Source organism: Podarcis cretensis (assembly GCF_951804945.1).
Source record: "Podarcis cretensis genome assembly, chromosome: 15".
NCBI classification, from domain to species: Eukaryota; Metazoa; Chordata; class Lepidosauria; order Squamata; family Lacertidae; genus Podarcis; species Podarcis cretensis.
Genome location: NC_137185.1, coordinates 1,873,614 through 1,886,871, shown reverse-complemented (window position 1 = coordinate 1,886,871; position 13,258 = coordinate 1,873,614). Strand labels below are relative to the sequence as shown.

Below are 13,258 nucleotides of genomic sequence, written 5' to 3'. Positions count from 1 at the left end.
GGCCTTACTTTCCCAAGGAAATTGCCAAGGGCTTCATTTTCCTCTAGCACATCTTTTCAGTTCTTCTCATAGATTCTGAATCAGAACTGGAGAATTCCAGACCCAAAAAGTCATGATAGCAGCAGTGACCTTGGAACACAGCTCTCTCTCTGCAATTTTACACTCACTCTTAGAAGCGTCTTTCCTTGTATCTGGCCCCCTCAAACTTGCACACAATGACTCACACATTTTGTTTATTTGCAATGATACATGCATGCAAAAGAAAAAAGTCTCTCAGTAAAATTTCAGTTAAATCATTTGCCTCCATCTAGAATGTAGCCTCCATCTAGAATGTAGCAGGCTTATAAGCAGCCACTTACATCATCAAGAGACCAAACAAGAAGGATTTTAGAAATCTGAACAGTTTCTTATCCTCCTTTTAAGCAGATGATGTGATTAGCAGAGATGTAGGTGGGCAAGTAAAAAGATGGTTAACTACCAGCTTTTATGCATTTGTTTGCAAGGGCAACATGTGCATGTATGCAAAGAAATAATGCAACAACCACAAATGCCAGAGTCATGGCAGGCCCCACAGAGAAAACTGATCTCCACAACATCAAGCCACTGGCAAATCTTTCCTAGACTCAGCCTGCATTAACAACAGCAAATATATCCAAGTCATCTGGCCTATGAACATAGGACGCAGCCTAATACTAAGTCAGACCAACAGTCCATCCAATGCAGTATTGTCCACACTAACTGGCAGCAATGGCTCTCCAGAGTCTCAGATGGGTGTCTCTTTCCCAGCCCTACCTGGAGATGCTATTTGGGGACTGAACCTAGGCCTTCTGCATGAAAAGCTGCTGCTGTACCACTGTGTTATGGCCCTTCCCAAAGGTCTAACCCTCAATCATGCCTGGAACTTGATGCAGTTAAAAATCCTCAACTCCAGGTGTATTTTCTGCTCGGTTTAACATTTACAAGTTTTATTTGACTTTGTTTGCTATGAAATTGTTTGACAGACAATTGTTCACTGAAAGAGCAGGAATGAAATATAAATCAATAAAACTGCTATCTAATTCTCAGACAAAAATAATCACCAATTATTTATCCATACAGAAAATAACTGAGGACTGTTGTTGTCAGCTTGGGCATCAAAGTTTGTAGCAAGCTGTAGATCTTTGCATATTTGTTTTCCATTCCTCTAATAAATTCATTATGTTAGTTTTGTGTTTTTCACGACTACAACACTGAGGTGATGCTTTAAGTACATTCTCTCTCCTCACTTCACATTGTTGAGTAGTTATAGCCAAGTTAGACGCCCAGCCTAAATATATGTGAAGCATGACTCAAGAAGATTATCTTCTAACAGCCACACTGATTTTTTTTTTATTAAAAAAAGCATGTCCCAGTGAAGGTTCTCAAGCTTTCTACCTTCAGAGACACCTATGTACTGTACATGTGTCTGGTCTGCCATGACACTCTTGCACACTGCAGTAGATTCTGGAAGAGCAATCAGTTTCCACAGGTCCACCAGCCAGTTTTGTTGCGCCTCATCATTACCCTGAACCAACTTGAGCACGCATACCCAATACAATGTGCCCTGGAGCTAAAACGCTGGAGGAGAATATAAGCAGGGCTGGAGAAGCCATCTTGATAACAGTGGACTGCCTTCTCACAGTTCTGTGAAACAGTTTGGCTGCCACTGCACTAACGTATTATCCAAAGCAATCAGGCAACACCTTATACATCCAGCAGTGTAATGCATCTTGAAGCGAAACAGGTGTGGCCCCTAGGCGATCTAGTCCTACAACAAAAAACCACAAATATGTATGAAATGATCAGATGCTTCTCTGCCTAATATCAGGAAATAGCTGACCTGAAAACCAAATGCCAAGCCAACGCATACCTTCTTATCAATTAAACACAGTAAGTAAATAGGCAGGCCAGGTGTACAGTCTAGCACCTCTAACAAGGAAACAGTCTGAAAACCCAGAGCTCCCTAGCATGGTATAGAAAGAGGTTCTTAAGGCAATGGACCCCATACCAGACAATAAATTAGATATCATCATCTAAACAATCAGGGTGGGACCAACAGTTCAGAAGTCTTCAAGCCCCAGCCAGCGGATACAATCATCTGACTGCAGCCCAATGCTACATCAGGAATGGAAGCAGTGGCTCAAGTGTGGGGAGACTGGCCCGATTATTATCTCCCCCACCCTTTGTGGGAAAAGTTCCAAAGAAGGGTGGAACTGCCCACCTGTCAATCACAAACACAATGTCACAATCATGATAAGATGGCGTCATTTGCCCACAAGGGTCTTCAGATGCCCTTCTTAGAGTGCTATCTTGCCCTGCACTTTGAAAGGGGCTTTGCAGGCACTGCTGATGACTGGTGCCTGCAAACTCCCTTTCAACCAAGCCCTGCCTGTACCTGCCCCACACCTGATATCAGAAAGTAATCCAGAATGAAGCAGGCCACTAGACGGGGAGGCAAAGGCCAGCAGTAGCAGACAGATGAAGCAGAGAAGTCATGAGAGAGGCACTCTGATAGAGACAACTTATTGTCCATGGTGGGGAGGCTAACCTTTTTGGGCCTGAGGGCCATATTCACATGTGGCCTACTCTCTGGGAACTGAATGCTACTGGTACACTCTTGCATGCAAGCACACACACAAGCAGGCAGCCACGCTGCGTGCAGATCATCTGAGAAAAGAGGGTTATTGCCTCTTGCCGCTCATAAAATGATCCCTTTGCTAATGGGGAAGGGGCAATTTGCTTCCCTGCTGGGGTGCTAAGCTACACCCATCCAAGCACTATGTCTTCTTTTTTCATTTTGCCACTGTTGCTAAAATTGGTTGGGTCTTGAAGGAGGGAGCACTAGATTATAGACGCAGGTAGCTTTTTTCCAAGTTGTCATGTGTATGCCTTTGTATATATACTCATATGGGTTCAGAGAATTCTTTTTGTAAACCATAGAACTAAAAGGCCACAAAATAAAAGGTGTGCCATACACCTGGCTAGAGCAAACTGGTAGAGCAGCAGGATGGCAGCAAATGTCTGCCCACTTTGAAGGGTCCAAAACAAAGAGGCAGACTGAGGCTTTGATGGAACAAGATTCATTAAGTTCAACGAAGGTAAGACAGAAGTTGTAGGCTACACCAAGACATACACAATCCTGAGGCTGAAGGTTCCGGCCTAATTAACACACAAAATCCACATGAGCAGTTTAAATATTAGAGGAAATTTGAACATTTAAAATGTGCTGAACCAGCAAACAGCCAAGTTCAAAGACATTCAGCCAGAATACTAGCCTTGCAAGATCTTCAGGTAATACGCTCTCACAGCATCATAACGAAACAAGACTACCTCATTCTGCACATCACGCGCTACTGTAACAAATATATCTCTGAGAGTTACAAAAGGAGGGTCAGTTGAAAAACAAGACAGAAAAAAAATAGCAAATCCCAAAAATTCAGAACTTAATGGGTTTTCCCATTTGACTCTAAGCATTTTTTAAAAGGGAGACTATTTCCTGCACTTTCAACAACATTTAAGTCTTCACACAAGATTCTACAAGGTATGTTTCTTGAGAATGGCTGCCATGTGATTGAGGCAAACTGCCTTGTAATATTTACATACACCATGTATACAGGTATGCAATGAGTACAGTGATCTGTAAAAAGAGTAACGTATACTGTGTTGTCTTACACACCCTCATCTGTTATCTTTGTAATTTTTCCCTCACGTACCTGTATCACAGGAAGAAATATGTGAGGAGATATGGGAGTGGCTTGGCATTATGTAAATGAGCCTGGATGGATTCTCTCCTCACTGTTTTCCTGGCAGACCATAGCTTGCAACTTCACCCAAACTGGCAAACTATGGTTTGGAAGAAGGAGAGAATTGCTATGAAAGGTGAAGACAGAGAGCTTAAGTCCAAGGGTTAGGCACAGTGCTCCAACTCCTATGCATTTAAAGTTATATTTTGGTTTAAAAGTAACAGCTTCTAAAATGCCAATGCAAAAAATGTCTGGATCATTTTTTAAAGGGGATGATTATGATGTTTCGTACGAAAGAAAATACATAAATGTTCCCATTTTTTTTAAGTCTACCTTAAATGTTACAAAGTTCAGAAAACACCTGTTTGCTACATGCAAAAAATTAATTTTGATGGTCCACGTTTTTTAAAAAAGAACCCACTAACCTCTGCACTTAGACCCGTTTATTGTTTCTAAAGAAACAGTGCCCTTAAACCCATGATTGAGAATGAATATTTTTTCGACCTGATGTCTCAGTATGACACAATAAATCTAAGGTGGTGATGATAATGATTAAAAATAATAAAAGTCTCCAAAGTGTAGAACAGAAAAATATACAACAGAGTACAATAAAATGCAAGAAAACCAATATAAATCACAACACAAGAGGCCTAGAAAAATACCTTCACAAGCTGGAGGATTAAGAAGTGCTCTCAGCAATCCCACATACTACAAACCTAAACACAGAATGAGAAATACTAAAAATAAAAAAGCTTATTTCACCGCCACCCCATTCTATCTATTCAGGGGTTCAGAAGCAAACAAATAATCCATGTAAACTATCAAAATTGTCTCTAAACCAAGAAAGATAGAAGTAGGAATACTTATAATACCCATTCCTTCCACAAAGAGTCCAGCACTGCACCCCATGCTTTCTAGGCAGGTGCAATCCATCAAAAGCTTGGCATAAAAAGGAAGTGGCCCCCGGCATACCAACAACATATGAACGCATTTTGAGAAAATATATGGATGTAACACAGAGGCACATCAGCTTGAATTAGTACTGTACAAATGTTGCAAAGAATTTGACCTGGAAGGTCAAACCCATTGTCAGCCATGCTTGTCCTTGGGCACAAGCAGCTGGCAAATAGTAAAAAGATATATTGTATTTAGAAGGGGTGAGGTCTGAAGTTATAAGCATCCATTTCTTTTGTGAAAAAACAAGCGTATAGCAGCCTACAGTACTGTAGAAATATAAATGGTAAGAAATCTACATCTCTATGAATTACATCCTAGTTTCCATCGTGCATGGATTCAAGTTCCATATGCAATGATGAGCTACATTCTAGAGCAGTCTTGTTGACACGTTACTACATTAATGGCTTAAACAAAACACCTATTCACCTTGAGACAATTCTTACTAGCCACAAATGGCCAGCCAGGCAAGTTGCCACTGGCAAGTCTGAATTGCAGAACAGCAACAAGACTGAAAATATTTTACCCACTTTTAACCCAAATAAGCATCTGAGGACCCATTTCTTAATCTTTTGTCATATATTTGCATGGTGGTAATGCTGCTATTCTGACTCACCTTGGATCAGACTGTGACCTGCTAGTGGGTCCCAACCCACCAGCTGAAGACCAATGTTTTAAAGTATTGCATCTAGTAAGAAGAAAGGAATCATACATAATACAGACAGAATTAATGCCAGAAAGTATGTGGCACATTTGCAGGTAACATTCAGAGTTTAGCCAAGAATGAAAGGAACAGTTTTGCTTAATTTTCTCAATTGAAACTTCAGCCACTGACCCCCAAATAAACCACATATAAAATACGCTCTGAATGATAAGCAGAAAATACCTTCCTTTTGGCTATAGAAATAACCTCATGAAGACCCAAGGCTTCCAAAATGACCTCATGAAGATCTAAGGCTTAAGTTATGGTATTTATCAACATAGTGAAGTAATGAATATATTACTCACATGACAAAACAATTTTAATTTCACTCAGTTCCTTGTACCACACCCCTCACTAAGATGCCAGAGTACTTATATGTATTGGTATCCACCAAAGAATATTTTCAACCATCTTGCCAAAAAGCAATGAGTAAGATAGTCAAACAAGGTATCATAAAGGAACGAAAACTCATACATCCTGACACTTAGATCCCAAAAGGTAACTGGATGCACTGAAATGATTGTTTTGCTGCTGGGCACAGCAATTACTAAAGAGAATCAACACAAGGCCTTTTTAATATAGGTCACAGCCATCAATTAGCAGCCTGGGCAGCATGGAAAAAAAAGCATTTTCCACACTACACACCCCTTTCTCTTGTCACTCTGAAAGAAGCATGTTTCCAGCAAAAATGAGCAGGCCAATTAAAAGGAAGACATGAAATAAATGATGCATTCATTTCCACATTTTTTTAAATCTTTCATCCAGGGTCTTCACTAGGATGTGATCAGGCCAAATCAATGACAAGTGGCCCCCACTGACTGCCATCCCCACCACAAGTCACTGGGGGAAAGTGTGTCAGGCTGGTCCTGTTACTGGTTAAGAAAAAAGGAAGCAACCCTTCCAAAGGAGGTGCCATTATGCCTCCTGATGCTCCACCCCTAAGGGTACAACAGTTTCCAAGGCTGTGTATGTGGAAAGAGAGAGACTTCTGCAGCACCACAGGCATCCAAAAAGGGGAGGGTATTTCTGGCTACCCCAGAAGGGTACTGAAACAGGCCTCCAATGGTATACGGACACAACTGGCAAACACAGGCTACAAGCTGCTTCTCTTGTGGGGTGGGCACAGCTTTCTACTCCCCTATCCTGTCCAGGCCATCATCTCAACCAGGAAATGCTGGTGTACTTGTGCACCAAGTCTTGGGACAAAAAAAGTGGGCTGAGGGAAAGACAGTCACATACCACCCAGAAGAACATAGCTAAAAATAGGCAGGTGGTCCTGCTGCCTTCTGCTTGGCTCCCAGGGCACAAAGAAAGGCCCCTGAGCCGTAACTGAAGGGGCAACACTTTGCAAATCCTGGCACAGCCTTCCAGAAGCTAAGAATCTCTCCCCCTCCCCCCCGCCCAGCAGACCCATTCTATGAGTTACACTACAGAAGGAGACATGTCACTCTTAAACCCCCTCTGGGCCAGGCCTGTGATTTGTCTTCTACACTCACAGAGCTGGGAAGGGGTCCCAAACTTGGAAAGGTCACAAAACTGATTAACTATCCACTACATATCAAACGCTGGGAAAAAACCAAACCCTGCAATAACAAATCTCACTTTTAATCACAAGCACTTTTTAATCACAAAAAATGAAACATTACATTCCTGGAGAAAGAATATCACAATTTATCCACTAGCAGCCCCTCCTCTTCACCCCCACTCCTTGAAGCACAAGCAATTCCATTCTGCCTTCCTGTCACCTGTTCCAACCATGAAGAGAATACATCTCTAAGCAATCAACCCACAATATTGTTCCTTTGACCTCTATAAGGAATACAGCAATCTGGGGTGCTGCCCTCCCCTCTTGCAGCACTGCATCCCCCCCCCCCAGGAACACCAATCAACCATGGTGGACTTCCTGTGATATCTCCCCCTGCTATTCAACCCTATTGTTTTTGTAACATTTTCTCTAATAGGAAGATGGGGTATTGTTGTTTTATTGGCCTTTATTGGCATAAGTGAAAGACCAGATATCATATTTAAAATAAACAAAGGAAACCTTGAGGTGCAGCCCCAATACATCACTGCCCACACCCACCCATACCCCAAAAAGTATAATGTGAATGGCTAAATGATGTCCTAATCACCTCCTGTTCCCCAATAAAGATGCCCTCCTCTTCCGCCCCATATCACATTCAGATCCTTTTCCTTAGTAGGCACAACACTTTCCAAAGCCCTGACTGCCCACCCGCAATAAAGAGACACCACAACCCTGTGTTATATTGTGGGGGTGGGAGAGAATTCCCCTCCATAGAAAACTATCCCTTCACATTATATTCGGATTTTCCCCATTGGGAAAAGGCAACTCCTCATCCCCCATTAACACTCCCCACCACCACCAAAAACCGAAAACAAAAGATACACCCTATGTTAGTTATGAAGTTATAGAGAAAGAGAGAGGTCCAACCCCCAACAGAGGTATTACACCTGTCCTGATCCCCTCCCCCCTCTTAAGGACAGTTATCTCTTATTCCTGACTCTCCCATTTAAAAGCATCCACGCCTCCTTGTTATTCTGTAAGGGAGATGACAAACCCCTTCCCCCTTGTATATATCCTGATTCCTCCCCAGAAAGACACCTAAGCCACTAGTGCCCCCCATGTGCCATCGAGATGTATCTATATATTTATATCAATTTCTACAGAAACACACACACACACACGGGATTCAATATTACACATTTCATGTCTCTATATATTTGCCTATTATATGTAATATATATATACACACACCTGCAATATCCATACATAAACATATTGTCTCCAGTGCCCCCCCAAATGTATCTCTGAAAAAAACTGTGTGTGTATGAAAAGAAAGGGAATGTTACACTATATACTACAGTATACACTATACATACACATTCGCATACATACACATATATACATATACATACATATATATATATATATATATATATACACACACACACACACAGTATACACATATACACTACACAAACACACAGGCTTGCATAGAGATACAAACCTATACACAGACACACATTCGGAAGCCATACTCCCATGTAAATTTGAAAGGGGGAAGGGAAGAAGATCGCCCCCCCGGAGACGTCGACCCCTCCCCCCAGGTGTGTGTCCCCTCCCCCCCAAAACGCCACTGCTTTTTGGGAGGAGAGGAGACTTGTCTTCTTTTAACCCTTTCCACACCCTTCCCACACCCCCTCCACGACCCGAGGAGGCCCCGCCCCAAGCAGGATTCTGATTCTGCCGCCGCCGCCGCCGCCCTCGTCCTCCGGCCCTCCTCCGCGGAGCGCAGCCGCTCACCCTTCAGGTCCTCCTCGTCCTCCGTGGTCGATGGAGCTGCTGCTGCCGCCGCCGCCGCCAAGGCCCCTCGCCCGGCCTGCGCCCGCCCAGTCCGCTCCGGGCCGAAGGGAGGCGGGGAGGGCGGGCCGGGCCGGAGGCCGCCGGCGCCTCCCTCACGGGCGACGGGGAGGAGGAGGAGGATGGTGACGATGAAGGCGACACCCCTCGCACCCCACACCCGAGGGCAACCGCCACCAGCACCGGCTTCCCCCCTTCGGACTCCCCAGTCTCAGTCGCCTCAGCCGCCGCCGCCGCCGCCTCTTTCTCCTCCTCCTCCTCCGCCGCCGCCGCCCGCCCTTACTCGTCCGCCTCAGCCACTGCCTCAGCAGCCCACCGGGCTCCCTCTCGCGAGACTTGGGCCCGGGCTCGAGCTCGGCGGCGAGAACCAGAACGGGACCATTCTCGTCATCGGCGCTCGCGGACTGACTGGGAGGCGCGGTGATTGGCAGGAGGGAAGGAGGGAGGAGCCAGAGGCGGAGGCGGAGACGGCGAATGGGCGGGCCGGGGAGAGATGGAATGCGCGTGCGCACATGGGAAAAAAGCGAGAGGGTGGGACTAGTAAAAAGCGAGAGGGTGGGACTAATAGAAAAAAGACGTCAACTGCTTTTTATCTTCCTCTCACGGCTTGGTAAAGGAGGGTGGGAGGGGAAGTGAAGGGTGCAAGCGCGCATGCGCACAAGGGGACAATAAAGAGAAGGCGTACCAGAGGGGGAATCGCGTTAGAAGAAGAGGGGGGAAAGGAGCGTACCAAACTGTGGGAAACGGGGGGGGGAGGAAAAAGAGAAAAGCAAAGTGGACCGTACCAAGGGGAATGGAGGAAAGGAAAGGGAGGGTTTCAATAGCAAAATAAAGAGAGTGTCAAAAGTGCGTTCTTGGAGGGGGGAAGTGGAACATACTATGTGGAGCAGGACAATTAGGAGAAGGGGTCATATGGGGGGAGGTTGGAAAGGGAACGTGGGGTGTACCAAGGAGACCGAATCATGGGGGGGAGTTGGGTGTGTACCAAAGGGGAATAATAATAATAATAATAATAATAATAATAATAATAATAATAATAATAATAATATGTTATTTATACCCCACCCTCCCCAGCCAACACCGGGCTCAGGGTGGCTAACAACCAATAATAAAAACAAGTTGATTAAAATACAATATAATAAAGATTAAAATACAACATTAAAACATTAGGATGTAGCCTCTTCACAGGAGGAGAAAGGAAAAAGAAAGAGGGGGAGGGAATCAAACTGATTCTAAGCCAAACGCCAGGCGGAACAACTCTGTCTTACAGGCCCTGAGGAAAGAAATCAGATCCCACAGGGCCCTGGTCTCATGAGACAGAGCGTTCCACCAAGTTGGGGCCAGTACTGAAAAGGCCCTGGTTCTGGTTGAAGCTAATCTAACTTCCTTAGGGTCTGAGACCTCTTTGTTGTTGTTTAGTCATGTCTGACTCTTCGTGACCCCCTGGACCAGAGCACGCCAGGCACTCCTATCTTCCACTGCCTCCCACAGTTTGGTCAGACTGGGACCTCTAGGGTGTTGCTATTTATGGACCTTAAGGTCCTCCGAAATAGAAGAAAGTGTCCCAAATAGGGGGAGGGAGTATACCATGGGGGGAATAGCGGGGGAAGATAACCACTGAGCAGAGACCCACCCTATCCCCTTTCCCTTCTCTGTCCTGTCTATGAGATTGTGCGCCTTCAGGTAGGTCTTATATTTCAAGCATTTCAGAAAACGTAGTGCTTTATAAACATTGCATTATATTACCAGTTGTTGCTAATGTTATTATTCATAACAATACATTTATTTAGCTTTTTTTTAAAAAAAAAAATCCAGGGCGACAAGAGCTTTACCTCAAATGGCATAAAATATTCATTTAAAATGGCAGTAATATAGGAAGCTGCCTTATACAGAGTGTTGCCAACAGTGACTGGCAAGAATGCTCCTGCGTTTCAGGGAAGGAGTCTCTCCCAGGTCTTCCTGGAGATGCTGTCAGGAACTGAACCTGGGACCTCCTGCTCTGCCATTGAGCTACGGCCCCTTCCCAAATAGAAGCTGAAAGCGGTAGTCGTTTCTGTTATACAGTAATGCATCTCTCTGCCAACTTCCTCATAGTGGCTAAAAACCAAGAAGCTCTTCCACAGGATCAGCTCTGCGTAGGCACCCCAGGCTGTGTTGATGGGACTCGGTGGCTTATCAGGGAAGGCGCACGTGTTCACATCAAGCCACGTTGCCGGGTGTTTTGTGGAGACAAGCACACACAGGGCCCTCCTTGGGGCTCCAGTGGAGACTTGGGCCTCGCTCTAAAAATGCACAGATGCATGGGGGACGTCAGAGGGAGGCTTGTGCACCCAGAGATTTCCTTGCAAATCAGGCAGTTTGGTTGTCTCCAAAGGGTTCAGCTAGGGCATGGTAAAAAATAGCCCCGTGAGCTTAACCGTGATTATTGGCTAGTAAATCCCATTTATTTCTGAGAGATTGACTTTCAGGTAACGGGTGACCAAATATGTCAATTTCAGCTTTTCTCGTTATTCCACGCGTAAGCTCAGTTATTCGCATTTCCATGTCCGTTGGGAAATTTAAGAAAACATGAAAATGTGGCCCTCCAGACCTCTCTGTATGGCCCTCGGGACTCTCCTTAGGTCACTCCCTTTTCTGAGCCACCCCCTTCCCCGGCCTAGCTTCATACCCCTCCCATGAGTGTTGGGAATAGGTCTGATTCTGCCTCTTTTCCTGTCCGGATAGAGGAGAGGGAAGGAGAGCCAGGTTAGAATGTCCAGCTAGGACCTGGAAGCGAGTTCAAATCCTTCCACTCAGCCATGAAACTCAATGGGTGCGACCCAGTTACTGCCTCTCAGCCTAGCCTACCTCACAGGGTTGTTGTGAGGATTAAATGGGGGTGGGAGGAGCAGAACCAGGGATGATGATGATGATAATAATTTATTATTTGTACCCCGCACATCTGGCTGGGTTTCCCCAGCCACTCTGGGCGGCTTCCAACAAAGATTAAAAGTACATTAAAATGTCACACATTAAAAACTTCCCTGAACAGGGCTGCCTTCAGAAGGGACACCACCTTGAGCTCCTTGGAAAAAATGGTGGGTTACAAAATTGTGTGTGTGTGTGTGCGCGCGTGCGCGCGCGCATGTATAAGGTAAAGGGACCCCTGACCATTAGGTCCAGTCGTGGCCAACTCTGGGGTTGCGGCACTCATCTCGCTTTACTGGCCGAGGGAGCTGGTGTGCAGCTTCCGGGTCATGTGGCCAGCATGACTAAGCCGCTTCTGGCGAAGCTGAGCAGCGCATGGAAAGGCCGTTTACCTTCCTGCCAGAGTGGTACCTATTTATCTACTTGCACTTTGACATGCTTTCGAACTGCTAGGTTGGCAGGAGCAGGGACCGAGCAATGGGAGCTCACCCTGTCGCGGGGATTCGAACCGCCGACCTTCTGATCGGCAAGCCCTAGGCTCTGTGGTTTAACCCACAGTGCCACCCGTGTGTGTGTGTGTGTGTGTGTGTGTGTGTATGGGTGTGGCAGAGTGTGCAGAAACTAGTCTGCTGTACAAAGTCAACATTTGCATTTCTCTGCCCACTTTGCCTCTAGCCCCTCCCACTGGATGCTGCCAGTAAGTGCAGACGCTGATGAGCCAGTTGAACCCATTGGTCTGGCTCATGAGGAGCACCCCAAGATCTTGGCAGAGCCCAGACTCCATTCCCCCTTTTCTGTCTGACTCAGATTGCGCTCTCTCTCTCTCTCTCTCTCTCTCTCTCCTTCATTTGCCTCCTAGCCAGCTACCTGGGTGACGTCATCCCCATCCTGGCGTGGTGGGAGGGAAGGAGGAGAAAGAAAAAGGCAGGCTCTCTTGCAAAAAAGCAGCTATCGCATTTCCAGACAAAGGTCTGGCCATTTACCTGTGATTTCTGCAACAAAGGATGCACTCTCCAACCCGGCCAAGGACATTACATCAGCTCAAAGAGAAGGGGAGACATGGAGCTGCAGGGCTGGGCTGAGAAACCAGCAACCTTTGGCTCCTCTTCCCCTTTGAAATCTTTTCCATTCCAACTTTGGAACAGAGAAGAAATGCCCAAGCTTGCTTTTTTCCTCTTCCCTCCCAATCCCTTTTTCCTTTTGTGTTGTGTCTTTTATATCATGGGGGAGGAATACTTGTCCTTCTGGCCTGGAATATTTGTCCAACGGGAGATGCGTCTCTTTCCCTTAAATGTAAATTTATGGATTAAAGAGAAACATAGGAAATAGCTTTATAACCAGAGGCGGAACATTGGATCTATCCAGCCCCCACCTTGACCCCAAGTAGCCTTTAAACCTGTCCTGCCCACTGCTGCTTCCCTTGCTTAGAATGGAAGCATTTTACAACAGATTAGAAACACGCACAGGAATAGATAAACAGACACACACACATATCTGCTGTTGGATGATTTAGGCAAATTGAAACATGGATTCTTTATCCTCTCAATAGAA

General features: G+C 45.4%; 1 protein-coding gene across 1 annotated transcript in view; it reads right to left on the bottom strand.

Annotated features, from left to right (window-relative positions):
• TAOK1 (TAO kinase 1) overlaps positions 1-9,197 on the bottom strand; it is a 58,385-nt gene extending 49,188 nt beyond the window's left edge. Inside the window, exon 1 of the mRNA XM_079955496.1 lies at positions 8,744-9,197. The gene's annotated coding sequence lies outside the window, so the exon portion shown is untranslated. The remainder of the gene's footprint in view (positions 1-8,743) is intronic.
• Between the last annotated feature and the right edge of the window lie 4,061 nt (positions 9,198-13,258).